The sequence below is a fragment of the Pecten maximus genome, chromosome 1, assembly GCF_902652985.1.
Source record: "Pecten maximus chromosome 1, xPecMax1.1, whole genome shotgun sequence".
Lineage (NCBI taxonomy): Eukaryota > Metazoa > Mollusca > Bivalvia > Pectinida > Pectinidae > Pecten > Pecten maximus.
In genome coordinates, this window is record NC_047015.1 from 14,835,095 (window position 1) to 14,843,006 (window position 7,912).

At 35.3% G+C, this 7,912-nt stretch overlaps 1 long non-coding RNA gene across 1 annotated transcript; it reads left to right on the forward strand.

The window, feature by feature from the left end:
- Positions 1 to 454: 454 nt before the first annotated feature.
- On the forward strand, positions 455 to 6,798 carry LOC117325758. The gene is made up of 2 exons (XR_004532375.1): positions 455 to 3,908; positions 3,969 to 6,798. It is a non-coding gene; the product is annotated as an uncharacterized LOC117325758 (long non-coding RNA).
- The last annotated feature ends 1,114 nt before the right edge of the window (positions 6,799 to 7,912 follow it).

A 7,912-nucleotide genomic window follows, 5' to 3' on the forward strand; every position in this document is an offset into this window, starting at 1 on the left:
ACACCTAGAAGTGTAGTGACACAATATACATTTACGCCTAGAAGTGTAGTGACACAATATACATTTACACCTAGAAGTGTAGTGACACAATATACATTTACACCTAGAAGTGTAGTGACACAATATACATTTACACCTAGAAGTGTAGTGACACAATATACATTTACACCTAGAAGTGTAGTGACACAAGATACATTTACACCTAGAAGTGTAGTGACACAATATACATTTACACCTAGAAGTGTAGTGACACAAGATACATTTACACCTAGAAGGGTAGTGACACAATATACATTTACACCTAGAAGTGTAGTGACACAATATACATTTACACCTAGAAGTGTAGTGACACAATATACATTTGCACCTAGAAGTGTAGTGACACAATATACATTTACACCTAGAAGTGTAGTGACACAATATACATTTACACTTAGAAGTGTAGTGACACAATATACATTTACACCTAGAAGTGTAGTGACACAATATACATTTACACCTAGAAGACTTATATCTCTATGAAAAAATCATATCTCTATAATAAGAAATAAATAAGTGTTAACATCTAAATTAGACCTTAACGAAGGCTTCGATACACCTAAGGTAGGGAGTATCCGTACTGTATCATTTAAGGCATTCTGTCAAGAGTAGATGGTATAAAAGAGTGAGTCTCAATTTAAGGTTTTCACCGATGACAGATGGAAGTAGATGATTTATGAAGTCCCAGAGATAATTTGGTGTGCGTCTTATACAGCAGTTAGAGTTTTCTACGTTTTCTACGGCTAACAAGAGTTTCCAGTTTCTTCTCTTTGCGCATTCTCTAGCTTTTCCTATTCGAATTGAGCACATCCATCCCACAATTCGCAAGCATATTCCCCATTTTGCATCAGAACTAAAAGTTAAAATTGATCAGTAAATCTTAATCATTATGAATGTTTGCAAAATTACCGATCAAAAAACACATCTGTCCTATCGGGCTCAAAAGTAACCAACCATGTTTTAGCCCATGTGTTTGACTTATCTAGATCAATATTCAAAGTTTCTTGAATTTCAAGACAAGATTATGATGACTTCAGCAGTAAAGAATTATCTGCAAATAGACGAGAGGCAGATTGAAAGATTTGAAAACAAAAGTGGCCCAAAAATTGAGCATTGAGAAACGCTGGTCTCACTTAGACTAACAGTAGAAAAAATGTTATTTAGAAAATACCTTTTGGTTCAATTCACCTGATGTACCTTTATGGTAGCATTTTCCCTTTTAAGTAGGCGCCAATATGACTTAAAATTGGAAAATGAATACCCACCAATAATGCCATGAACATTTTCGTAAAAGTGATACGCGCATTTGGTCATGTTTTAACTTTGTTTCGTTGTGATTTTGATTTATAAATGTCTGAAATAGCTTTGGTTAACCTCGCAATTTTATTCAACCTTTTCTTGATTCTCTTTTTTTTCTAAGCTCCGAGGTCGTGTACGGATTATCGTTAGGCATTATTGATACTTCTTTGTAGAACGACATTCGTTTACAAAATTTAGGAAACTCACCGTTAAAATTGTCACCAGCTACTGCTTACATACATTTAGGGGGTAGCGGTGGCCGAGTGGTTCAGGTGTCCCGACACCTTATCACTAGTCCTCCACCTCTGGGTCGAAAGTTCGAAACCTACGTGCGACAGTTGCCAGGTACTGACCGTAGGCCGATGGTTTTTCTCTGGGTTCTCCAGCTTTCCTCCACCTCCAAAACCTGGCACGTCCTTATATGACCCTGGCTGTAAATAGGACGTTAAGCAAATACAAAAAAGAAATCATATTACCTATTTTGTTAAAATATTTACCCTTTTAATTGTATAACAAAATTGTGCATTGTTTGTTTTATTTTGTCCCTATGCCTTTCGGGTTTTTAATTATTATTCTTTATATTAAGTTTGAATGTACATATGTAGTTTTATATTAGTTGATCATTTGATGTAAAGTTTACTTGTTTTGCTACACTGTTTTACATATAAATTACTAATGTTTCTTATATTGACATGTCTTCCAGCCATAAGCGATATATGGAGAGTGATTATGTATGGAGATGAGATATATAAGTAATGCACATTTTATCAGTATGTATTAGCTACTCTGCTACGATTATTTTGGATGCTCAATGTTTGTTTTCTTTCGTCTGTTGTGTTTGTGATGTTAGACTTCACACGTTAATAAAAACTTCCAAAGTTAAGTGACTAGTCTACGTCCATAATTTGTCTTTTGTATTAATTACTAATTTCGTGTCTTTTGTACAATCATTTGGCACGATTTTTAAAACCAACCTAACTAGCTATTTTATAAGTTTTATCCTGGTTGGTTAAGACGGTATATATAGTTTTTATACCAACCTAACTAGCTATTTTATAAGTTTTATCCTGGTTGGTTAAGAAGGTATATATATTTTTTAAACCAACCTAACTAGCTATTGTATAAGTTTTATCCTGGTTGGTTAAGAAGGTATATATAGTTTTTAAACCAACCTAACTAGCTATTTTATGTCATAAGTTGTATCCTGGATGGTTAAAAAGGTATATATATTTTTTATACCAACCTAACTAGCTATTCTGTAAGTTTGATCCTGGTTGGTTAAGAAGGTATATATATTTTTTAAACCTACCTAACTAGCTATTGTATAAGTTTTATCCTGGTTGGTTAAGAAGGTATCTATAGTTTTTAAACTAACCTAACTAGCTATTTTATGTCATAAGTTTTATCCTGGTTGGTTAAGAAGGTATATATAGTTTTAAAACCAACCTAACTAGCTATTTTATAAGTTTTATCCTGGCTGGTTAAGAAGGTATATATAGTTTTTAAACCAACATAACTAGCTATTTTATCAGTTTTATCCCGGTTGGTTAAGAAGGTATATATATTTTTTAAACCAACCTAACTAGCTATTGTATAAGTTTTATCCTGGTTGGTTAAGAAGGTATATATATTTTTTAAACCAACCTAACTAGCTATTGTATAAGTTTTATCCTGGTTGGTTAAGAAGGTATATATAGTTTTTAAACCAACCTAACTAGCTATTTTATGTCATAAGTTGTATCCTGGATGGTTAAAAAGGTATATTTTTTTTTATACCAACCTAACTAGCTATTCTGTAAGTTTGATCCTGGTTGGTTAAGAAGGTATATATATTTTTTAAACCTACCTAACTAGCTATTGTATAAGTTTTATCCTGGTTGGTTAAGAAGGTATATATATCTTTTAAACCAACCTAACTAGCTATTGTATAAGTTTTATCCTGGTTGGTTAAGAAGGTATATATATTTTTTAAACCAACCTAACTAGCTATTGTATAAGTTTTATCCTGGTTGGTTAAGAAGGTATATATAGTTTTTAAACCAACCTAACTAGCTATTTTATGTCATAAGTTGTATCCTGGATGGTTAAAAAGGTATATATTTTTTTTATACCAACCTAACTAGCTATTCTGTAAGTTTGATCCTGGTTGGTTAAGAAGGTATATATATTTTTTAAACCTACCTAACTAGCTATTGTATAAGTTTTATCCTGGTTGGTTAAGAAGGTATCTATAGTTTTTAAACTAACCTAACTAGCTATTTTATGTCATAAGTTTTATCCTGGTTGGTTAAGAAGGTATATATAGTTTTTAAACCAACCTAACTAGCTATTTTATAAGTTTTATCCTGGCTGGTTAAGAAGGTATATATAGTTTTTAAACCAACATAACTAGCTATTTTATCAGTTTTATCCTGGTTGGTTAAGAAGGTATATATAGTTTTTAAACCAACCTAACTAGCTATTTTATAAGTTTTATCCTGGTTGGTTAAGAAGGTATATATATATTGATGAAATACTGTCAGCGGCACCACGATCTACAATTTAAATGTTGTCTTGTGTTTACATTGTAGGTGTAATGTTGTCTTGTGTTTACATTGTAGGTGTAATGTTGTCTTGTGTTTACATTGTAGGTGTAATGTTCAAGATGTTTGTGTCTGAACTATAATCTTTAAAACATATCAAACATTCTTTAGTACATGTAAGTTATCATTTTTGTATACAAATTCAATATAAATTTACATACCACAAAACAAATGTAAATCACAGTTAGTGATAACTACCCCAATATAATACCCATCACGTCCACTTTACAACACCAATGTCGCAAAAAACTTACCACTACCCCAATATAATACCCACCACGTCCACTGTCTAACACCAATGTCACAAATATTTATCACTACCCCAATATAATACCCACCACGTACACTGTCCAACACCAATGTCACAAATATTTATCACTACCCCAATATAATACCCATCACGTCCACTTTCCAACACCAATGTCACAAATACTTATCACTACCCCAATATAATACCCACCACGTACATTGTCCAACACCAATGTCACAAATACTTATCACTACCCCAATATAATACCCACCACGTACACTGTCCAACACCAATGTCACAAATACTTATCACTACCCCAATATAATACCCACCACGTACATTGTCCAACACCAATGTCACAAATATTTATCACTACCCCGATATAATACCCACCACGTACACTGTCCAACACCAATGTCACAAATACTTATCACTACCCCAATATAATACCCACCACGTACACTGTCCAACACCAATGTCACAAATACTTATCACTACCCCAATATAATACCCACCACGTACATTGTCCAACACCAATGTCACAAATATTTATCACTACCCCGATATAATACCCACCACGTACACTGTCCAACACCAATGTCACAAATACTTATCACTACCCCAATATAATACCCACCACGTACATTGTCCAACACCAATGTCACAAATACTTATCACTACCCCAATATAATACCCACCACGTACACTGTCCAACACCAATGTCACAAATACTTATCACTACCCCAATATAATACCCACCACGTACATTGTCCAACACCAATGTCACAAATATTTATCACTACCCCGATATAATACCCACCACGTACACTGTCCAACACCAATGTCACAAATACTTATCACTACCCCAATATAATACCCATCACGTCCACTTTCCAACACCAATGTCACAAATATTTATCACTACCCCGATATAATACCCATCACGTCCACTTTCCAACACCAATGTCACAAATACTTATCACTACCCCAATATAATACCCACCACGTACATTGTCCAACACCAATGTCACAAATATTTATCACTACCCCGATATAATACCCACCACGTACACTGTCCAACACCAATGTCACAAATACTTATCACTACCCCGATATAATACCCATCACGTCCACTTTCCAACACCAATGTCACAGTTAGTGATAACTACCCCAATATAATACCCACCACGTCCACTTTCCAACACCAATGTCACAAATACTTATCACTACCCCAATATAATACCCATCACGTCCACGTTCCAACACCAATGTCACAAATACTTATCACTACCCCAATATAATACCCATCACGTCCACTGTCCAACACCAATGTCATAAATATTTATCACTACCCCAATATAATACCCATCACGTCCACGTTCCAACACCAATGTCACAAATACTTACCACTACGCCAATATAATACCCATCACGCCCACTGTCCAACACTAATGTCACAGTTAGTGATAACTAATCCAATATAATACCCACCACGTCCACTGTCCAACACCAATGTCACAAATACTTATCACTACCCCAATATAATACCCACCACGTCCACTGTCAATGACAGAATGATGTATTCAATAATAAATACAAACACAACACTTGTCTTGTTTTACCTTGTGGTTCTGTAAAATGGAAACAGTTATGTGTTATATATTGAAATGTGAATGAGGTTTGCCATGATCTAAATGAGGCAATATAACCGTAGATGGAATCCCCCATCGTCTAGATGTTCAAAAGCGATGGTAAGTAGGTTCCTCATCTCTGTCCTTAGCGGGAAGTTCAAATGTGGCATTACAACATCATGTTGCAGATCTCTTTCTTATTTCTTATTTTATTAACTTAGTATCAATTACAAAATATCTCTGCTTTTTATCTTTCAAGCTTAACACCAAAGAACACATCCTCAATACCCCATGGTTTACGTTTACTTTCGCTCTCTGTACCTTTGGAATATGTCATGCCAAAATCGAGGGCTCAGCCAACTTCTATGATGATAAAATAAGAAAACTGATGGCTCAGTTGGTAAGTGTTCCGAGGTACGCGGCTGGACGCTTCAAACCGGTTTTGATTGGTGTTTCTCGGGATGCTGAGAATCTGCCGGTCTGTGTTGTCGTGGTTATGTCCTTAGCCACCCTAATCCCTCTAGACGGTCCTCCTATTGTTCTGTAAGGTAGTCATCAACTACTAAAATGGCGCCCCACCTCAAAATGACCCTGATTGTTCACAGGTCAATACACTCAGCAAACAAATAAATAATAAAAACAGAATTATCCACTGACGTAATCTAACAAGCCTCGAAGTCTCAATACCGTTACATTCACTGGCTTTGAACTTGGTTAACACTCCTCTGAGATTTTCAAAATAGATTCATCATCTTAACGATCAGATTTTGTTTCCCGACACCAATCAAACAGCTAGCTGTGTTCCATATATTTTTATCATGACATATTCCAGGGGCATGAAGAGCGGAAGTAAACGAACCCCCTGGTGTATCGTGGATACAAATACCAACATTTTTACAAGTGATTTCAATGTACAAGCCAGTAAGGTCCGGTTGGGGACATGATTTTTTACTTATATAATGTAAATGTTGTTTGCAAATAAACTTGATTTAATGTTGCAGATTGTTGTTGATCTTTACATACATCCAAAGTGGAATTAAGCCATGACGTGACGTCTATCGTCCATATCAATTTGGTAAGGCGAATTTTGGCTAGATTGGGTATGGAGTGATGTTGGATCATACTTAGTCATTATCGAGCAGTCTTCATTCAACGTTCCGAAAATACCACCTTAGAGTCTAAAGTGGAGCCTTTGTTAGTCGTCTCGTCGCTAAGTGAGAATGATATTAGCTATGTCCTTATATTGCTAAGACAGACCGAAATCTGTTAACGTTGTTTCTACCACAATACCCTGTGTTATTCAACTCTCAGACCATCAGTTAATCATTACAGCTGTTGATTAACAATCTGTTTATACCACACGTGGTATAAACCCTGTACGCATTTTGATTGGCTAACACGGTGAACTTTGACCCAAGCTGCAATTGTTATTGACGTCATCAATAATCTAATGACGTCACATCACCGGGTTCCGGACGTCACCGGTACACTTTATTTGCATACGCGAAATTATACTTGGCCACGTTTCCCTTTGATTCAAGCCGATATTATTGTGGTAGAAACAGGTCACACGACTCGAAATTGTTGGATATGGAATTTATTTCACACTCATAAGTTATTTTTTAAAAGTTGCAAAAAACACTCGCTAAAGCTCGTATCTTTTGTAACTTTAAAAAAATAACTTACTCGTGTGAAATAAATTCCATATCCAACAACCACTCGTTGTGTAACCTCTATATCTGCTGCTTGATTTCCAGCTTGAAATTGGTGATACGGATTAGTTCACCTGATATCGGTATACTAGAAGTGTCCTGGACGTTTTTATATTAGTTATGCCACACCCGGACACATCTTAGTGTCATAACCTACGGTAACATAGGACCTCCCCATTACACTGATATTGATTCTATAAGTTGGGCTGAATTAGGACTTTATAAACACAATTTTAAAATTAAGAAGCGATATCGCCATCATTCATATATGAGTTACTTCTGAGTGCAGTCCATCACTAGTGTTACGTGTTATCATGCGTCATATCTAACAATAAATCTTTGGAACTAATAGTAAAAAAACAAATGTCCGCAACCGTGTTTTTGAAATACTCAAACAAG